Source organism: Pongo pygmaeus, chromosome 9 (assembly GCF_028885625.2).
Source record: "Pongo pygmaeus isolate AG05252 chromosome 9, NHGRI_mPonPyg2-v2.0_pri, whole genome shotgun sequence".
Lineage (NCBI taxonomy): Eukaryota > Metazoa > Chordata > Mammalia > Primates > Hominidae > Pongo > Pongo pygmaeus.
This window is the reverse complement of record NC_072382.2, coordinates 65,108,638-65,129,823: the sequence shown is the minus strand read 5'-3', so window position 1 is coordinate 65,129,823 and position 21,186 is coordinate 65,108,638.

The following is a 21,186-nucleotide window of genomic DNA, read 5'->3' as shown; positions in this document are numbered from 1 at the left end:
TGTAGAATTGGTGTTAATTTTTCATTAAATATAAGTATCTGGCTCCAAAGATTTTTAAAAATTATGACTTTTTAAAAATTATTTTCAATCATGAGTTTTAAGATTATGAATTAAATTTCTTTAATAGTTATAGTTTTATTTAAAGTCTGTTTATATTGTGTGAATTGTGATCATTTGTGTTTTTCGAGGAATTGACTCATTTTGTCTAATGTTTCAAGTTTATGCAAGTGAAGTTCTTTGTATTTTTTTTTTAATCATCCATTGATGTCTGCTGGGCTTGTGGTAATTTCCCCTGTTTAATTCCCAATGTTGGTAATTTATGTCTTCTTTCTTTATTATCTTTGTCCCTTGCTAGAGGTTTGTGAATTTTATAATCTTTTCAAAGAACCAGATCTTTGTTGCATTGATTTTATCTATTGTTTTACTCTTTTAATATCATATCACTGATTTCTGATTTTATCTTTATTATTTTCTTCCTTTTGCTTGTTTTGGGTTTATTTTGCTTTTCTTTTTCTAGGTTTTCGAGATGAGAGTTTAGGTGATTGATCTGAGAACTTTCTACTTCTTTAGGGTAGCATTTACTTATAGAAATTTCTCTCTTGGTGCTGGTTTAGTTGTGTCCTACAAATTTTGATAGTTTTATTTTTATTTTATTTAGTTTTTTTTAGTGTATTTTTAATTTTTTTGAGACTTTCTCTTTGATCTGTTGATTATTTAGAAATGTATTGTTTATTTTCTAAGTGATTGGAGGTCTTCCTCTTACCTTTCTGTTAATGATTTTAAGTTTTATTTCAATGTGATCAGAGATCACACTCTGTATGATTTAAATTTTTAGAAATTGTTTGTTTATTTTATGGCCAAGCATAAGATCAATCTTGGTATATGTTTCATGGACACTTGAAAAAACTGTGTATGTGGCTATTGTTGGATGAATATTCTGTAAATGCTGATTAGATTTCTGTGGTTAATAGTGTTCTTAAGTTCTTAATCACTTTTTCTGATTACTTGTCATATAACTTGTTGAGAATGGGGTGTTGAAATCTCTAACTGTAATCTTGCATTTGTCTGTTTCATCTTTTTTTTTTTTTTTTTTTTTTTTGAGATGGAGTTTCACTCTTGTCACCCAGGCTGGAATGCAATGGCACAATCTTGGCTCACTTCAATCTCTGCCTCCTGGGATCAAGTGATTCTCCTGCCTCAGCCTCCAGAGTAGCTGGGATTACAGGCACTCGCCACCATGCCCAGCTAATTTTTGCATTATTAGTAGAGATGGGGTTTCACCATGTTGTCCAGGCTGGTCTCTAACTCCTGACCTCAGGTGATCTGCCCGCCTTGGCCTCCCAAAGTGCTGAGATTACAGGCGTGAGCCACCTGCCGGGCCTCTCCTTTCATTGTTGTTAGCTTTTGCCCTCACATACTTTGCTGATCTGTTTTTTGGTGCGTACCCACTTAGGATTGCTACATCTTCTCAGTAGGTTGATCCTTTTATCATTCATAATGTCTCTGATAATTGTGCTTTTTGCTCTAATACTAATATAATCACTTTTGCTTTCGTTTGTTTAATGTTCGTATATCTTTTTCTATACATTTCCCGCCCCCCACCTATATAATTAGACTTGAAGTGAATCTTTTATAGACAACATATGTGAGATGCATTTTCTTAAATCCACTCTGACAATCTACGTTTTTTGTTTGATGTAGTTTGACTGCATTCACATTTAATGTAATTATTGATATGTTGGAATTAAGTCTACTATTTGGTTTTTTGTTTTCTGTTTGTTTTTGCCATCTTTCATTTTTCTGTTTTCCTTTCCCTGCCTTCTTGTAGGCTACTTGAATGTTTTCTAGAATTTCATTTTGATATATCTACAGTGTTGTTTAGTATATCTCTTTGGTCAGTTTTTCGGTGGTTGCCAAATGGAGGTACTACATCATATACACGTAAGTCTCACAGTCTACTGGTGCCATTATTTATCACTTTGAGTAATGTGTAGAAACCTCACCTCCCTTCATGTTTCTTTACTTCTTCCCATTTACAATAAAATTGCCTTAAATATTTCATCTACATATATTTAGAACCACATTAGACAGTGTTATAATTTTTGCTTCAACTCTCAGGCATATTTTAGAAAACTCAAGAGGAGAAAGATACTCTATTGTACTTATCTATATTTTTGCTTATCATGTCCCTTTTTTCATTCTGTTGTTCCCGAATTCCTCTTTTTATTATTTTCTCTCTGTTTAGGGAAGATTCTTGGCCAGGAATGGTGGCTCAGGCCTATAATCCCAGTACTTTGGGAGGCTGAGGCAGGAGGATCACTTGAGCCCAGGATTTCAAGATGAGCTCAGGCAACATGGCAAGACCCAGTCTCTATAAAAAAGAAAAAAAACCCTTTAGTTATTGAGGATAGATCTGCTGGTGACAGACTCTCTTAATTTTCCTCTACCTGAAAACGTCTTGATTTCCTTTTCATCCCTGTAGAATATTTTTAACATATAAAAAATTCTGGGATGATAATTGTTTTCTAAAATCAGCACTTAAAATAATATTATGCCACTTTCTTTCATCCTCCATAGTTTTGGATGACAAATCTGTTGTCGTTTAAATTGCTTTTCTCATATATGTAAGATGTTATTTCTCTCCTGTTGTTTTCAAACAATTTTTTGTCTTTAGTTTTTAGAATTTTAATTATAGTATATCTCGTTGTAAATTTTTTTGGGTTTATCCTGTTTGGGGTTCACTCAACTTCTTGAGTCTGTAAGTTTATATCTTTTGCCAAATCTGGGAAGTTTTCAGCCATTATTTATTTATTTATTTTTTTGAGATGGAGTCTCGCTCTGTCACCCAGGCTGGAGTGCAGTGGTGCGATCTCGGCTCACTGCAAGCTCCGCCTCCTGGATTCATACCATTCTCCTGCTTCAGCCTCCCATGTAGCTGGGACTACAGGTGCCTGCCACCACACCCGGCTAATTTTTTTTGTATTTTTAGTAGAGACAGGGTTTCACCGTGTTAGCCAGGATGGTCTCAATCTCCTGACCTCGTGATCTGCCCGCCTTGGCCTCCCAAAGTGCTGGGATTACAGGCGTGAGCCACCACGCCCAGCCAGTCATTATTTCTTTGAATACTTTTTCATACCTCTACTCTTGTAGTCTCCTTCTGAGACTCCAATGACATGAATGTTAGATGTTTTGTCATAGTTTCACAGGCTCTTAAAGTTTGTTCATACTTTTTTCAGTCTATTTTCTCTCTATTGTTCAGATTGGATAATTTCTGTTGTTCTGTCCTCTACTTCACTAATTGCTTCCCTCTGTCCGTTCTGCTGTTGAACCCATCCACTGAGATTTTTATTTTAGGTATTGTATTTTTTAGTTCTGAGATTTTCATTTGGTTCTTCATTATATCTTCTAAATCCTTCCTGAAATATTTTATTTCTTTGCTAAGGGCTGTCCAATTTTTTCATCAAGCATGTTAGTAATTTCTCATTAAAGCACTAAAAAAATTCACAGCTGCTCTAAGATCTTTGTCAGATAATTCTAACATTTCTTCCATCTTGGGGTTGGCATCTTTAGATTGTATTTTTTTCATTAAGTTTGAGATTTTCTGGTTCTTCATATGACAAGATATTTTCAATAGAAACTTGGACTTTAAAAAATTATAAGGCTCTAAGTATTACTCAGATCTTCTGTTTAAATTCAATCCCTTCTGGGGAAGGCACTGTTGCCTCATTACTGCTAGGTGGAAGTAGAAGTATAGGTTTCCTACTTAGCCTCTGTTGACACCCTATGGGGTTACCTTGTTGCTGCTGGGCTATGATGAAAGTCTTTATTCTCCACTAGGCCTCCTCTGACACCACTCCAGTGAGTAGTGGAAAGATGCCTTATTACTGCTGGGTGGGGGCAAAGGTCCAGAATCCCAGTGTGGTCTCCACTGACACTGCAGGAGGGAGAGGTAGTTGGCCTCATTACTGTCCAGCAGGGACATAAGTCCCAGCTCCTTCCTTGTCTTTTGACATCATCATGCCTGGATGTTAGGGTGCTGTAATGATTAATTTTAGTGTCAACTCAACTTGGCTAAGGGATGCCCAGATAGCTGGTAAAGCACCATTTCTGGGTGTGTCTATAAGGGCATTTCTAGAAAAAATTAGTATTTAAATTGGTAGACTGAACAAAGAAGATCTGCCTTCACCAATGTGAGCAGGTATCATCCAGTCCATTGAAGGCCTAAACAGAACAAAAAGGCAGAGGAAGCACTATTTTCTCTCTTTCTCCTTGAGTTGGGACATCCATCTTCTCCTGCCCTTGGACAGCAGAGCTCCTGATTCTCAGGCCTTTGGAGTTGGATTGAATCATATCACCAGCTTTCCTGGTTCCCCAGCTTACAGATGACAGATTGTGTGACTTCTCAGCCTCCTTAATTGTATGAGCCAAAAAATATCTACATGTCTTAAGTCTATTGGTTCTGTTTCTCTGGAGAACCCTGACTAATATGGGTGCCTTGTTAACAATCTCACATGAATGAAGTCTAGGCTCCCCACTCAACATTTGCTGCCATGGGTGGGGATGGGGCCACAGATTGTTTCATGTGGTGTTTGGTTGGGGTGGAGAGGTTATTGTCTAAAAGTTTTCTGTGTTACTAGGATGTTCCTTTTCTGATCCTTTATCTAGAAATAATAGGCTTTTTTATTGAGGCTTTCTTTTTTTTTTTTGGTCTGCACCTCTTGGCATTTTCTGGTTGCTCACTTCTTTAGCTCCATGTCTAGGATATGTGAAACAAAAATAAAACCCAGGGAACTCATCATCGTGTAATTCCTTGGTTCCAGAGTCTCTGCTGATCTGCCTACTTCTCTCTGTCTGACAGACTTTTCTTTCTTTTTTTAAAAAAAATAATGTCAAGGTTTTTAGTTACACATAGCAGGAGAAATAGAAGAAAGTATGTTTACTATATCTCCCCACAAGAGAAAGTCCTCCTCTCTGGGGAGAGATTTTGGATTCAGAAGACATCAGTGGAAGGTCCCAACTCGAGTGAATAATGGTTGTCTCTGCCATGAAGCATTCACTGAATATTTTCCTATGAATGCCAGTCATGGGACGCTCCAATTACCTCACACATCTGTAGTTCAGATACTGGCCTCTCTGCTTGCTTTGGGGATTGGCGTTGTATCCTCTGCATGGAAGAAAATTTTCAACTGCAAGAGCAGAAGAACTTTCTAATATTAGCTACTCTCCATTCCCTGGAGAATGTGAACTCTCTATGTTTGGAAATGTTTAAGCAGGGGCTGAAAGTCCTGGGTTAGGAAGGAGATGGCACTTGACAACTTCTGTTCTAAGATTGTGAAACTTTGAGTTTACTTGCTCTTTCTTGAATGAACTCCCAGGAGGCAGAGATAAATTTTCCACTTGTCTCATTCAGGTCCTCATGCTAGGCTTTGCAAACAGAATGTTCAGTTTGTGTCACTAACAAAGTAATATCTGAGTGGCTGCATAACTGAGGTTGTGAATCCTGAATACAGGATCTAGCTGTATTCATTCAAACTAGCTAGACTGAAACACATGGTGGGTAGGTTAGCAGAGTTGGCTCATATCCAGATTATGTTGTAGGCTTGGAGAAGAGTATTGATACCAAACTCTCCAACCCACCAGCCCTGTATATTACAAAATGCTTAATCAGTGCTAGCAAAGATGGGCTGACTTAAAACTCACAGCACAGCAAATATCCTTAGAGCATGTGTAAGCATTAACTTGCCTTGCCACTTTATCCTTGGCTCAGAACAGTTGGTTTCTTCTGGATCTCCTTACAGCATTAGAGCCAGTAGATACCTAGGGCTCAGATTTAAAAATTTAGAAGTCCATTATGTAGGGAAGAGAATCAGCTGATGGAGAGAGCTAGATCAGCATTTTTCTTCAGAGTTATCTGCAGACATCAGCTAATTAAATAAACCCATTAGGAAGAGAACATTGAAGAATCCTTTCAACAGCATGGTGCTCATCTGGAGGAAAGAAAGTTTTATGACTAGAAGAGGAATTCAGAGATCTCTGGGGGAAAGTGTCTCTTCAAAATGATTTCTTCAAAAGAAATAGAGAACCTACCATGTTCCAGGTACTTTCATGTCAGTTATCTCAGTTAAGTCTCATGGCAACTGGGTGAGTTAGGAAACAGACTTAGAAAGGTTAAGGAATTTCTCTCAAGTTACATAGCTGGCAAGTAGCAGAGCTATGATTTATACCTTTGTTTATCTGACTCCAAAGTTTATGCTTTATCATGCCATCATTTTGGCTCCGCTAGAAGGAGAGGACCAAAGGCGGAATTTCTTGGAATAGGAATATATTCCAAGACATAAGAAGATATAAAAAAGAAAAATGATCCTAAGACATTGGGTTGGTGAAAAAAGTATTTAAAAATTTAAAAAGAAAATCAGTGTGTATTTTTTAGATTTACATATTTATTGCTTTTTAGTCATCATTTCTTCTTGCATTCTATATCTATTCATGATCATTTTTCTTTGCATGAAAGATGCTATTTAGTGAATATGTCAGCCAAGGTCCAATCAGGAGAAAGAAATCACACATTAATTTGTGCAGGGAAAGTTTAATACAAAGAATAATTAACTATAATGGGGGAATGCAGTAACAAGGGATTGGCAGTAAGTAGTAAAGAGAACTTTAAGAGGAATAGCAGCTATAGAAAGCAATCACCACTCCTACAAGCTGAGATAGAGCATCCAAGGAATGAGCTCCACAGGGCTGAGACCCAGACCTTGTTGGAAAAAAGCATGACTGTGGCTCACTGAATGGCAGAAAAGTTGCTGTGGTTCTACACTGGAAGAACTTGCTAAAAATATGTCCTCTAGGTTGCCAGGGAAAGCTATTCATCAGGAGCTATTGCCAGAGGTGCTCCACCATGAAACCACCAAAGGGAGTAGTTGGAGGAAGCTGTTGTCTGCTGGGTGATGCTGATTGCCAGGCACTGGAGGAGGCTGGTGCTGGACTTACTCATGGAGCTTTCTGGGAGGTCAGGAATTGGAATCAGGAAGGAAAATCCCTATATCCTGCAATATCCCTCCAGTACATTCTATTGACCATAACATGATACCAGCTTAATGTGATGCCAGCTGGCAAAGAAAAAATATTTAAAGACCTTCTCTCTACCTTTACCTGGCCTCAAGTGATCCTCCCAGCTGGACCTCTCAAAGTACTGAGATTACAGGCATGAACCACTGTGCCTGGCCAAACTTAGACTGTCACACAAAGCTCCTGTATAGGGGTATACAGGAGCAAAGCAGGACAAATTTTTATCTGAGAGACAATAAATTGATAGCTGGCATACTGAGGGTCTTCTGATAACACCTGTCTCTAAAAATTTCACCCCCAGTCTTGATGGGTGAAATTTTGCTGGGTGCACAATTAATTTTTTTCTCAGCATATGAAGACTTCCTTCCATTGTCTTTAGGTTGTTATTTGTCTTTTTTTCCTGGTTCTTTTAAAGACATTTTCTTTGCCTTTGCTGTTTTGCAGATTTACTGTGATATGTCTAGGGATGGATTTTATTTATTTATTTTTTTGACAGAGTGTCACTCTGTCGTCCAGGCTAGAGTGCAGTGGCACAGTCTTGGCTCACTGCAACCTTTGCCTCCTGGATTCAAGCGATTCTTATGCCTTAACCTCCCGAGTAGCTGAAATTACAGGTGTATGTCACCATGCCTGGCTAATTTTTTGGCATTTTTAGTAGAGACAGGGTTTCACCATGTTGGTCAGGCTAGTCTCGAATTCCTGACCTCAAATGATCCATTTGCCTTGGCCTCCCAAAGTCCTGAGATTACAGGCAGGAGCCACAGCACCTGGCTCTTGTCTAGGGATAAATTTTTTTTTTTTTTTTGAGACAGAGTTTTGTTCTTGTTGCCCTGGCTGGGGTACAATGGCACGATCTCAGCTCCCCTTCCCAGGTTCAACTGATTCTCCTGCCTCAGCCTCCCGGGTAGCTGGGATTACAGGCATATGGCACCATGCCCGGCTAATTTTGTATATTTAGTAGAGGCAGGGTTTCTCCATGTTGGTCTGGGTGGTCTCCAATTCTCGACCTCAGGTAATGCGCCCGCCTCGGCCTCCCAAACTGCTGGGATTACAGGCGTGAGCTACTGTGCCTGGCCTAGGGATGGATTTTTTAAAAAATTATTCTTCCTGGAATTCACTTAATCTGAAGATTAATGTCTTTTTAGTCTCAGAAAAATCTCAGCCATTCATTCTTCGAATAATATTTCTCCTCTACATCTCTCTCTTCTTCTTCTTTTGAAACTTTGGTTAGATGTAAGTTAGACCTTCTTGCTTTAGCCTCGACGTCTCTTGACTTCTCTTTCATATTTTCAAAAAATTTTTTTTAATTCTATGTTGCATTTTTGGGTATTTTAAAAAATTTGCCTTAGAGTTGACAAAATCTCTCTCTTTAGGTATATCTAATAATGTTACCTCCATTCATTGACTTTTGATTTCAATTATTACATTTTTTGTTTGTAGATGGTATCTTTGGTTCTTTTTTCAAATCTATTTGGTCATGTTTTTAGTTCACTATTGATTTCTCATTTTTATTCCTAAACATATCAAACATTTTATATTTTATGTCAGATAATTCTAATATCTGAAGTCTTTATGGGTGTGATGAGGCTGGTGCTGTTTCTGCTGGCTTTTGCTCACGGTATCATGTTTCCTTGTGTGTTACGCTTTTTTGAGTATAAACACACATCTTTTTTAACTATATAGGAATTATTTGAGGCCTGGGTTGGAAATGAGTTTCTCTAGAAAGAATTTGTGTTTGTTTCCAGTAGCCTCCTGGGGCACTATTAAACTGGAACTGTTTCAAGCTTCAGGTTTTATGGACAATCTGGGTAATATCAATTTGAGCTTCAAATCCCCATTATGGCCTGAGTTTGTAGTTGCAATTCTCAGACATTTTTGTTCTGTCCACCTAGCAGCCAGATTCTGAGGTAGTCAACTTTCTTTGCTGTTCCCTCTTGTGAGAGAGTGGGCCGTTATGTCAATTTCAGCCTTACATTGAGAATATAGCACTTTGAGTTCCTAGCTTTATGCACAGGTGGTGGTTCTCCTATTAGACTCTCCACTTTAGATGGGCCATAGTCTATGTCTCTTGTTTCCTATAAACTGCTAGGTCATGAATACTGAAGCTCATGGTCACCTGGGTTTGGCAAATGCCCACAAAGGAAAGTTGATTTCAACATTCTCTCTAGGCTTTCTACCTTTACTTAGTTTTTGGCCTCTGAAAATTGTTTACTTTTTTCTTAACTCAATTATTTCTATACTTTAGGGTGGTTGGAGGGTTTGTCAGAATACCTAGTTTGCTATGTACCAGAAATAGTAGTTTGATCTAGTCTACATATAATGCCACATTTAGTACTCATGATAATCTTGGGATTATTAACTGAATCATTTGTCCCAGGAAATGGAGACTCATGGAAGTTACATAGCTAGCAAATGGCAGAGCAGTAATGGAACTTAAATCTACATCTTCTGACTCCACTTCACCCTTTGTTCTCTCTACCACACTACTCTGGTTCCCTGGTTTTTCTCTCTTTATTTAATGCAAATTCCAGGACTCCTTGGGATTTGGGCTATTCCTAAAGCCCAGAAGTGCATTAAGAATTCTAGAGGCTGGCTGGGTATGGTGGCTCACACCTGTAATCCCAGCATTTTGGGAGGCTGAGGTGGAAGGATTGCCTGAGCCCAGGAATTTGAAACCAGCTTGGGCAACGTAGGGAGACCTCATCTCTACAAAAAACAAAAAGAAAAAGAGAAAAAGAAAAAAAGAAAAAAATGAGGTGGGAGGAAAACTTGAGCCATGGGGGGTCAAGACTGCAATGAGCCATGGTTGTGCCACTGCATTCTCTCCTGGGTGACAGAGAAAGACCTTGCCTTAAACAAACAAACAAACAAACCAAAAAAAAGTATGTTTATTGCAGTACTATTCACAATAGCAAAGACTTGGAACCAACCCAAATGCCCATCAAGATAGACTGGATAAAGAAAAAGTGGCACATATACACCACGGAACACTATGCAACCATAAAAAAGGATTAGTTCATGTCCTTTGCAGGAATATGGATGAAGCTGGAAACCATCATTCTCAGCAAACTAACACAGGAACAGAAAACCAAACACTGCATGTTCTCACTCATAAGTGGGAGTTGAACAGTGAAAACACATGGACACAGGGAGGGGAACATCACACACCAGGGCCTGTCAGGGGGTGAGGGGTTAGGAGAGGGATAGCATTAGGAGAAATACCTAATGTAGATGACAGGTTGATGGGTGCAGCAATCCACCATGGCACATGTATACCTGTGTAACAAACCTGCACGTTCTGCACATGTATCCCAGAACTTAAAGTATAATTAAAAAAAAAACACACAACAAAACAAACAAAGAAACAAACAAAACAGGAATTCTAGAAGAGTATTGCTTTAACTGTCCTCTCACTTGACCAGACATAGTTCAGCTTCTCCTGAGGATTCCATTCAAGTGGAAGATCCAGCTAAGACTGGCCAGACTGACTAAGTGAAGCACCGTGATTGTAGCCCATGTGTTCCTGGAGATCTGTACAGAATGAGCGAGCAAAGTCTTATCTTCAGGCATTTTCTACTTCATATGGCATATAGAATGTGCTTGCACTTGTAGAGTCCCTTTGGGAATAATGTACTCTCTAGGAGCACTCCCCCTTTCTGACATGGCCTCTCTCTCTCTTTCTTTCTCCCTTTCTCTTTCTTTCTTATGTAGTCCTCCCTGCCCTGTCTCTTACCAGAGACTTCAGGATAAACTCCAGGGATTGAGTGCTGGTGTCAAATAAACTTCAACATGGGAAACATCAGAAGAATACATTCTGCACTTCTTCCAGACTTGGAAAGAACTGGGGCCAATTAAAAGTGAACTTTTAAGAGAAATGAACATCTTGCATCCCAGGTTTCAGCTGAATGTCACTGCAATTGCCTAAATTATAACTATCAGAAAAAATTCATTCTAATTATGGAAATGCCATTAGGAGGAGTTCCTTCTGCCTGGAACCAGCTTACAGGATGATTACCACCCACCCCCTACCTCTATCCCATCTCTCAACAGCAATTCTATATTTCAGAAGGAGAAAAGGTAATGTATTAGAGTGAAAAGAAAATTTATACCATACAGGATGTAGATTTGGATCCTAACTCCACTATTTATTGGCTAAGTGACCTTGAGCAAAGCAATTTACTTCTCTGATCCTCAGTTTCCATATTTAAAATTAGGATATTAATATCCACTCCACGAGGTGGTTGTGAAGATTAAACAATAAGAGATGGCATATACTAAAGTATGCAGCACCTAGCCTGGCACATATTGGATTGCTCACTGGAGTGGGTCAGGGGTGGAGGGACAAGGATAATTGTTAGGAGACTGGGGAGAGAGCTCTGATACCACACACTTAGATGCTACTCTTCGGTGCCTGCAGGGTTGGATGGCAAACTCCATGCAGGAGGAGATGAAGACAAAGACCTGGATCTTCCCATAGAATCTTGGGGCTTTCTCCTTCTTCCTCCTGAAAGATTTCCATTCCGTGATCTTGGTAATATCTATTAATAGTTTGACCTCATGAGGGGTAGCAGTGTTTCTCTGCTATTGCAGAGTATCCTATGCCCATAGTTTGGATCAGTCTTTTCCAACAGGTGGACCTTGGACCCTGATAGCTGGGAAATGAGGATTTATTGCAAAGAGTTCCATAGATCCGTACACTCACCAAGCATTGCCTATAAACAAGTATATTTTGAAATTATGTATTCACTTATATTTCAAATGTATATAGATACTCTTTTGAACAAGAAAATACTTAAGACCGGTAGTTGCTTCAGGGATGTATTTTGGAATTGTGTTTTCTCAGTCAATGAATACTAAAAGCACAACTACTTGTGTGATCGTGGGCCTGATAATTTTTTGTATTTCATGTGAAAGGGTTATAAATACCCACGGGTCTGATGAAGGACTTACATTTTGGTGAGCTAACATCCCTCTCTGCTCTCTGCACTCTTCCATTTCCTCAACCTACCAGGCAGGTGTTGAGGAAGGTGACACTACTACCTTCCAAGAGGCATCTTTCTGAAGGACACCTATGTCCTAGCTATGCTACTAGCTGTTTATCTGCACCCCTGGAGGCCTCATTAGCTGGGTTTTAAGTGCTTGGGCCATTATTTGTAATCTTTTCCCCCACTCTCTTTGTGAGCTCCTAGGGTATTTTATTTGCCCCCAGGGTTCTGAAATTTCCCTTCTATGTATGCTTTAGAGTGACTGACTGTATTAGTCTGTTTTTGTGCCACAATAAAGGAATACCTGAGACTGGGTAATTTATAAAGGAAAGAGGTTTATTTGGCTCATGGTTCTACAGGCTGTACAGGAAGCATGGCACTGGCATCTGCTTAGCTTCTGGTGAGGCCTTGGGGAGTTTTACTCATGGTGGAGATGAAGTAGGAGTAGGTATGTTACATGATGAGTGTGAAAGCAACAAAGAGAGAAGGGGTTAGCAACACACAGTAGACTAAGAAAAAATAATTAAAAAGAGAAAGAGAGAGAGACAGAAGGCGGGGTCCCAGTCTCCCTTAAACAACCAGATGTCACATGGACTGAGCGAGAACTCATCACCAAGGGGATGGTGTGCTAAACCATTTGTGAAGGATCCACCCCTGTGATCCAGTCATCTCCCACCAGGCCCTACCTCCAACTCTGGGAATCACATTTCAACAAAGGATTTGGAGGGAACAAACATCCAAACCATACGAGTGACAATTTTCATCCACTGTGCTGGGTACTCAATGGGCCTTTTCACTCTAGAAATCCGTGTCCTTCAGCTCCAGAATATTTTCTTGAACTTATTTTTAGTGTCTCTCTCTCTACCATTTTATCCTTTCTACGTCTAGAATTCCTATTTTTCAGTGACTGGATTGATCTGAGTTGATCTTTTAATTTTTTAAATCTTTTCTCTCTCTCATTTTCCATCTCCTTATCTTTTTGCTGTGCTTTCTGGGTTATCTATTTAATTTTATCTTCCAGCTTTTGTATTGAATCTTTCATTTCTGCTCACAGGTTTCTGTTACTTTCTAAGAGTGATTTTTGTGTGTTGTCTTCTGAATATTGCTTTTTAATAGTATGCTGTTCTAATCTAACGAATTCAAAATCTTTAGATACTTCCCCAGGGTTAATAGCAATAGATTTTTTGATGTTTTTTCCCTGTATAGTCTCTGTTTTTCTCAAATTGCTTTTCCCCATCTGGTTTCGTCTGTCTCCAGGCTAGAGGCATTCCTCACATGTTTGGGGATACTCGTCTGTGTGTGTATGATTGGGATTCACCACTCCTAGGCCTCAGTGTGGGGTAATTTTGCTGTGCTGCCATCCGGTACAATAGCCACTAGCCACATGGGGGATATTGAGCACTTGACATGTGGCCAGTGCAACTGAGGAACTAAACTTTAAAATTTTAATTTTGGCCAGGCGCGGTGGCTCACGCCTGTAATCCCAGCACTTTGGGAGGCCGAGGCAGGTGGATCACGAGGTCAAGAGTTCGAGACCACTCTGGCCAATAATGGTGAAACCCCATCTCTACTAAAAATGCAAAAATTAGGCAGGCGTGGTGGCGGGGACCTGTAGTCTCAGCTTCTCGGGAGGGTGAGGCAGAAGAATCTCTTGAACCTGGGAGGTAGAGGTTGCAGTGAACTGAGATTGTGCCACTGCACTCTAGCCTGAGTGACAGAGTGAGACTCTGTCTCAAAAAAAAAAATTAATTTTAATCAATTTACTTTTCAAAATATATAATCTATTCAGTATAGAAAAACTTTTACATATTCTGGAACAAATTGGGTATCTGGATCTACTTTTTTCAACTGTAGATTTTATGAAATCTAACAACAGATCAAGTATTTTTAATGAAAATTCGAGATGTGCTATAATCGTAAAATACATACTTTTTGAAATGAAAAAATGTAAATGATCTCATCAGTAATTTCTTATATTGATTACATGTTGAAATGACATTTTGTATATATTGGGTTCAACCATAATATTAAAGTTAATTTTACCTGTTTCTTTTTAGTTTTAAAAATGTGGATACTAGAACATTTAGAATTATGTATGTGGCTTGCAGTATATTTCTATGGGCAGTACTGCCCTAGAGGCTAGAGAGGGTGCTCCAGTGGGGATGGGCGGTCCTCCAGCTTGGGGCTGGGTCTCTGCCTCATAAATAGACCTCCAGCCATGTTCCCATTTGAGACCATTACTGGGCCTTTGGGACTTCTGTGGGGGGCAGATCCTGTGGTTGTTGGCTTTGTTTACCATACTCAGCTTGAATCCAGTTGAATCTTTGGACTTGCTTGTCAACCACCAAGTGATGGTTTGCTTCTAGGTTTCTGAAAGTTTATTGCTATTGACTCTTCACCTTTAATCTTTGTCCTTGGGATATATAATTATATATATATATATATATATATATATATATATATATATATAAAATTTACTGTTGCTTTAGTGGGGTTTCAGGAGTGAGCAGAGATAAAAACACATGTCTTCAATCCACCATCTTGAACTGGAAATCCTAAATATCTTTTGATTCCTTCTTTTGATCCATCCTACTTTTGTATCCTCATGGTTTCCTGAGAGGAAGGTTGTGTCTGCCTCTGCCAGCGAGAGCCCCAGACCACGTCCAGCCTCTCCCCAGGGTAAGCTCTCTTCTAGGCTGCAGATCTGATTCTGTTGCTTCTCTCTTTAAAATCCTTCACCAGCTTTCAACATGTGAATAAAACACTCGAGCTCCTTAGCATGACAAAGATTCCCTATGGGGTGACCCCTTTGTACCTCCCTACTGTATCTACTACTACTCTCCTCTCCAAATTCCATCTTCCATCATCGCAGGGACAGAGCAACTCACATACAAGCTACCATTGACGCCTCTGCTTTGCCCATGCTGTTCCCTCCACTCCCCACCTTCTCCGCTGGGCTAACTTCCCATCTAGACTGGGTGTCCTGCCCACAATAACAAGAATGGCCAGTACATACAGCTTGCGACAGGCACTCTTCTGGGCCCTTTTACATATTTCAGCTCATCGCTGCTATCCTCATTTTCTATGTGAAGAAAGAGAGGCACAGAGAAGTTCGATGACTTTCCCAAGTGAACCAATAAGTTGGAGTTTGAACTCTAGAGTTGCTGGCTGTGTGTGTATGAAAGGTACCCTGAACTTTTACCATGCTACAGTGGCTGGCTCACCATTCTATCACCCCTACTGGACTGGGAGCTGTCTGAGGCCAGGGACCAGGTCTTTTTTTTCTTCTTTTTAGAAATTTGTATCATAAATGCCCAGCACAGGTCCTGGCATACAGTAGGTACTCAAAATATATTTGTTGAACAGACTTGTCATTCCTAATTGTCTAATTGTGGCCCCTCTCAACTTCTCTCCTGTGCATGCTACAGTCCTGTAGGCAAGGTTTTCTGGCTAATTCCCTTTTCATGGTAGTTACTCAGAAAATCATGATTGTCAGTTCCTAACGGTATTGAAAGGGAAAAAAGACCCATCAAAAGACATGGTGAGCAGCTTCCCAAGCATTTGCTTAAACATGTTTTGTGTGCTTTTAGAATGGTAGTCATATTATTAGTGTTATTATTATTTTAAGAAATCCACTGGTTTAAATCATCACAGAGGCTTAAATGATGTGGAAAATTCTAATGATGTTCCTTTGATGAAAAGATTTTTTCCCCATACTTAGCATAATCTTACTTTGAATTATGCCAGGAAATCTTAAAACCGTAGCTAGTTTTTTTTGTTTTCTCTCTCATTGCAATTGTCCTCTTTTTGGATGCATGTCAATGAACCATCGGATGGAAGGAGGTTTTTGCCAGCATAATGGGGGGGCTCTGCAAGAGGCAGCTTGGGTGCAGAAAGCCCCAAAGTTTGTGAGCTAGGGAGCTATGGGCCCATGGAAGAAAGCAAACTAGCCAGGGCACAGGCACAGCTTGCCAAAAGCTGTCCTGGCCTCAGAACTTGGTTCTAGGGAGGACAGATACTGGTACCAAGAGATTTGCCTGTAAGTGGTCCTATCCCAGGATAACAATGGAAGAATCAAGTCAGGATGGCTCCAGAGTTTTCATGTTGGAAGGCTTTAGGGGGTGACAACTTGGCTAAAACAAGATCAAAGCTGCTCTTGCAATACATATAGAACTAAGAAGAGTGTAATAGTTCAAATTAAAGTTGGGGGGCAGTTGGCAGAGTGAAACTCTGATCATCCTATCTAAATAGCAACCCCCATTACTCCTTTCCTCTAGACTACTTTTGTTTTTCTTCCTAGCCCTTCTGAACAAATGATGGAAGGGATAAGGCCTCTCACTACTCCTTTCCCTGGTGAGGCAGGCCTGGTACTGTCACTAGCCGGATGGTGCTGCCCCAGGTGTGGCAAGATAGGGTAGCACTTATAATCGTGGACTCTGGAGGCAGGCAGATCTGAGTGCTAGTTCTGGCCCTGGCACGTATTAGCTGTGTGACACTGGGGATTCTACTCTTGGCTTCTTGGTTTCCTCATCCATGAAATGTGGATGACCTCTTGGGGTTGTTTGGAGGATTAAATGAGATTCTAATGCATGTAAAACATTCAGCAGGGTGCTTGGTGGCATATGGTAAGCTCTTGTTATTACTAATGTTTTGTTATTAACCGAATGAATGTTCCCTTCTAAAAGGGTACCAGGAGGCCATTGGGAGCTCCAGGAAGTAGAATGGGCTCTGTGTGGAGCGGCTGCAGGAGCTCAGGGTTGGACTCAAGTTTGGAGGGGAGTTGGGATACACAGCAGGGAAGACAGCCAGTTATGGGGACAGGGTTGAAAGAGGAAACTCCGGGGCTGTGGATGCAGAGGTCTGCGAACTGGGTTCGGAAAGAGCCTCAGAGCCGCATATGCCTTCCCAGGTCTGGGGCAAAGGAACTCACTTTCAGGCTGACGATGGGAGCTGAAATTCCTGAGATGCTCTCTGGTGGGATGGGGCCGGGGGAATCTTGCAGTGTGGGCCCACTCAGCAGTATACGCAGCACCAGGAAGCAGACCATGATACCCCTGAAGCACCTTTTCCCCAGCCTGGCTGACTCTGCCTGCTGAGGGCCTCCACCTGCTCGTCCAAGTGAGGGGTGTCTCCAAGTTTGTGTAGGGAGGGGCAGTGATGGTGCCAGGACTCCAACCATCAGGAGGTAAGGGAAATGGAATCTTCTCTTAGAGTTCAACCATAAAGTGGGTCAGACAGGATCAGGTAGAGCTTAGCAGAGCCACCATAGAGAGGCAGTGAGACATGGAGACTGCAACCTCTGGAAAGAGGTGAGGACGGTCAGGCAGAAGAAGGGCTGGCCAGCTTCAGGAGCCATTATCAAGGAGCTGCAAGGGCAGAGGTGGAGGCTTGTGCAGGGAGAGTGGAGGGTGAGGCCTCCATCTACTCCTCTGGCAGGCTGTCTTTCTGGGGGATGAGGTATCAAGCCATCCTGGCCCAAGAAGCCTAGTCCTTCCCAGTGACCCTGAGCTGGCTCCATGCTCCCCGGCTGCCTGCTGCCTGCTGGCTTTGTACAAAGCTGTCTCCAGGGGGAAGGGACCTGCTTGGGCTCACATATTCAGGCGTCTTGGCACTGAGAGCCCTGGCTGCAAATGAACACACTGGTAACTGGTTTAGATGCCCATCCCTTGTGAGCTTTGGGTGAATTCGCCTTCCTGAGTCCTCTTCCTCTGGGGAGCTGACAGAATCTTGTTTTTAGGCCTAAGAGGATGAGGGCCAGACCCTAGACTAGGGAATTTGCTAACGTAGTGAATGCTACCCTGGGAGACTGTCAGGGAACAGACAACAGCCTTGCTGAAGTGAAACCCACCTTTACCCTGGACCTTTTCATCAGATGGCTAATAGTATATGTATATGGCTGTATAGGCACACATGCAGCCATATATGTGTGGCCGTGTGTGTATGTACACATTCAGCCAGGCATGGGAAGGGTATATGGAGCATGGGACATGGGAGCCTATACTACTGTCTTTTCATACAGCCCTCCCTACTCTCTTTGGGTATCACTGTGTGTTCAAAGCCACATATGTGGCCTTAGCCCACGACTTCATATCCTGGAAGTTAGGAATACCTATAAGTCCCACCTTACTTATAACATTATGGAAAATAGCATGGGTAATGAAGTCAAATAAGCCCTGGTTCATAAACTAGATGTCCCTCTTTCTATGAATGGTTGTATGTTTTGGGGCAAGCCTTTTAAACACTCTGAGTCTCAGCGCTGAAATGGACGCCCACAGTCATCATCCATTTCAAAGCCCATTTCTCCTGTTAGAGGCACATATGGTTTTGTTAGCATATCCATCGATTTTTATAATAAATTCTCCTCTGGTTTTAATACAACATAATTTCTGGAAAGAACCTACCAACCATTCATACTTTAGTGTGAATTTAGGTCACAGTGTCATATGATCTTACGGTGGCAACGGACCTTGAATTGCATCTAGTTTTACATTCAACCAAATGCAGAGATTCTCTGATTTGTGACCCTAACATGGCCACCTAGACTGTCCTTTAACTCCTCCCATGGCAGGAAACTCACCATGTGCCACTCCTCCACATCCATTGCTAGAGTAGAATGAACTGAAACTTGCCTCTCTGCAGCTTCCCACCAGCAGTCCTCTCTCTGCTCTCCAGAGCAATTACAAAACGAATAGTTTCCCTCTTCCCATGACAGCCTTTCAGGTCCATGCGAGCTCTCATGACCCTTCTTTTCTCTAGGCCGAGTGTCCTATTTTCTTTACATATTCCCTATAGGACTAGTTTTGGGTTCTCCCGCCATTCTGGCCACCTAGGCATCTGTATATGCTCCAACTTTAAAAATTCAGCATTGAACATATTCCACCAGGCAGGGTCTACCAACACATTCCTTCTCGTGGGGCATTTGACATTTAAGCCTGGCCTCTCATTGTGGGAGGAGAGGTCTTCGTTCCCCAAGACAGACATTTCAGATACCAACTTACAGCTGGGGGAGACATGAAGAACCAAGTGCCACCTATGCACGACCACATCCCGGACTTAATTTGCATAGCTTTTTAATCTGTGGGGGACAATCTGCATGCCACTTGGGCCTGCTCTGTTAGTCTGTAAGTTTACCCAGGGCAGACATTGAGTCTAACCGTTCCTGGATCCCTCCAAGCACCTGCTGCATTGGTCTGCCTCCCTTTAGCTGTCAATAAATGCAGTTGATTGATGGACTCACTGGGGCTTAAGAAGTCATTTTCCACTTTGTTGCATCTCAGAATCCAGCTGTGTCGAGCTGGAGCCAGACCTCTGCTTGCTTGTTTTCTCTGTGAACATGGGCCCAGATCTCATGGCTTGCCCATGCGTTACAATAGGATGAATTTCACTTTGGAGCTCTACTCTCTTCTACCCCCAACTAGCGGGAAACCAGAACCTTGAGGGCAGTGGCACATGCCACACTGCAAAGAGCCCTGGGCCCCTTCCCCTTTTTATATTTTTTCTGACAAAGGCCCAGTAATGAAAATTTCCTAGGTGTAGGCATATCACTTGAGCTGCAAGTTATGGAGAAGAGGGCAATATACCAGACAGATGTTTCCAATTGTATGTTTATTGAGCTTCTTGCCTTTGCTGCTCCTCCTGCCAGCCCCTCCCTCTGTATCCCTCCTCCTCCCTGTTGCTGCCACTAAATCAAGCATCTCTTCTTAAAATTGTAATCACCAAAATAAGGCGGTGATTTATAAGGAATTCTGAAATACCAAATAATCAGCCGAACACTTCACTTTAATGGCAGCAGTAAGTCAAGTGCTTCCACGCTTATCTCTGGAGCACTTGGTTGTTGCAAAATGACAAATGCTCTTTTGTGAGTTGTAACAAATCAATTATCCACATGTTGAAAACTGAGCAACTCCTTTTTAAAGATAGAATTTTATGGATACATTCTAAAAAAAAATGTCCCAGGGAAGTGGGGGTACTGGAGCTCTTTAGTTGTTTTTCTGGCAAAAGTAAATTGGAGAAATAATAGCTCCAAGGAGACAGCTGCCCAAAATGACATCAATCAGAGATGTGGTCTCCCTCAGCCTATGGAAAGCGCACACAGAATGCTCAGGTTTGTTTCTCATCCAGTCTGAGCAGGTAACCAGGAGTCCACCTCCACCTGCGGTGGCATTTTCAGTAGAAACTGCTGGCTCCCCAAAGAGCCCTGTGGGGGCATTCAATCCTCAAGCTCTCCTTGGGCACATATGTCTGCCTTGTAGTTCTCATTTCAAGGAGAATTTCTACTTTTTCCATTAAGAAGGAAGTCACGCCTCAGTAGCTGGCTCTGGGATTGGAACCTGTGTTATCTCATTATATATGGCCCCATCTGTTGGGGCTGCCCAGAAAGACTCATGTGCCCTTTCCCAGGTTCTATTTTCCTCTCCTCCCGTGTCACATCCATTTGCCACACAATAAAATACAACAGCATCTGCTGTAACCTGTCCTGTCAAAGGAGGTGGAACTCATTGTCATCCCAAGCCTTCTCCCAGCTGTGGGTTTGCCAATTTCAAAGGCCCTGAGAAGGTCATGCTGTCATGATTCCAAATGTGGCAGTTGTGCCCGTGCATGGGGCTTCAGCCGCATCTGGTGCCCTGGGTACTATTGTGTGCAACACTGCAAAAGGATCTCAGCAAACTGGAATGTATCATGGGGTGCACAGAAGGTGGATGGCTTGGCCACTGTCTCATGACGAATTGTTAAGGGACTATGAATGCTCTGAGTACAGAAGAAGAGACTAGCATGTGGAGTTGATGCAGAACTGGTGCTGGGACCCGTCCATTGTTAACAGTGTCCAGGCAGAGGAGGATTGGCTGGTAGGTAGCAGGTGAGCAGGTGGATGTGCCAGGCCTTGCATCTCGGGCTGTGCATGGCTCTGTCCCTCTGAGTGCTGAAGCCTTCACTGGCAGGAGCCTGCAGTGCAGCTGCTGTTTTGGTATTAGACTCTCTCTGTCCCAGCTGCCCACTGTCCTGCCTGGCCAGTCCTCTGCCACTTTCTCCCTAGCCCAGTCCCTCTGCTTGGCTCCCCTTAGCAGTCTTCCCTTCCTCCTTTTTCGTTTTTCCTTAAATCACTATTTTTCTCAATAACTTTCTTTCTTTTGTA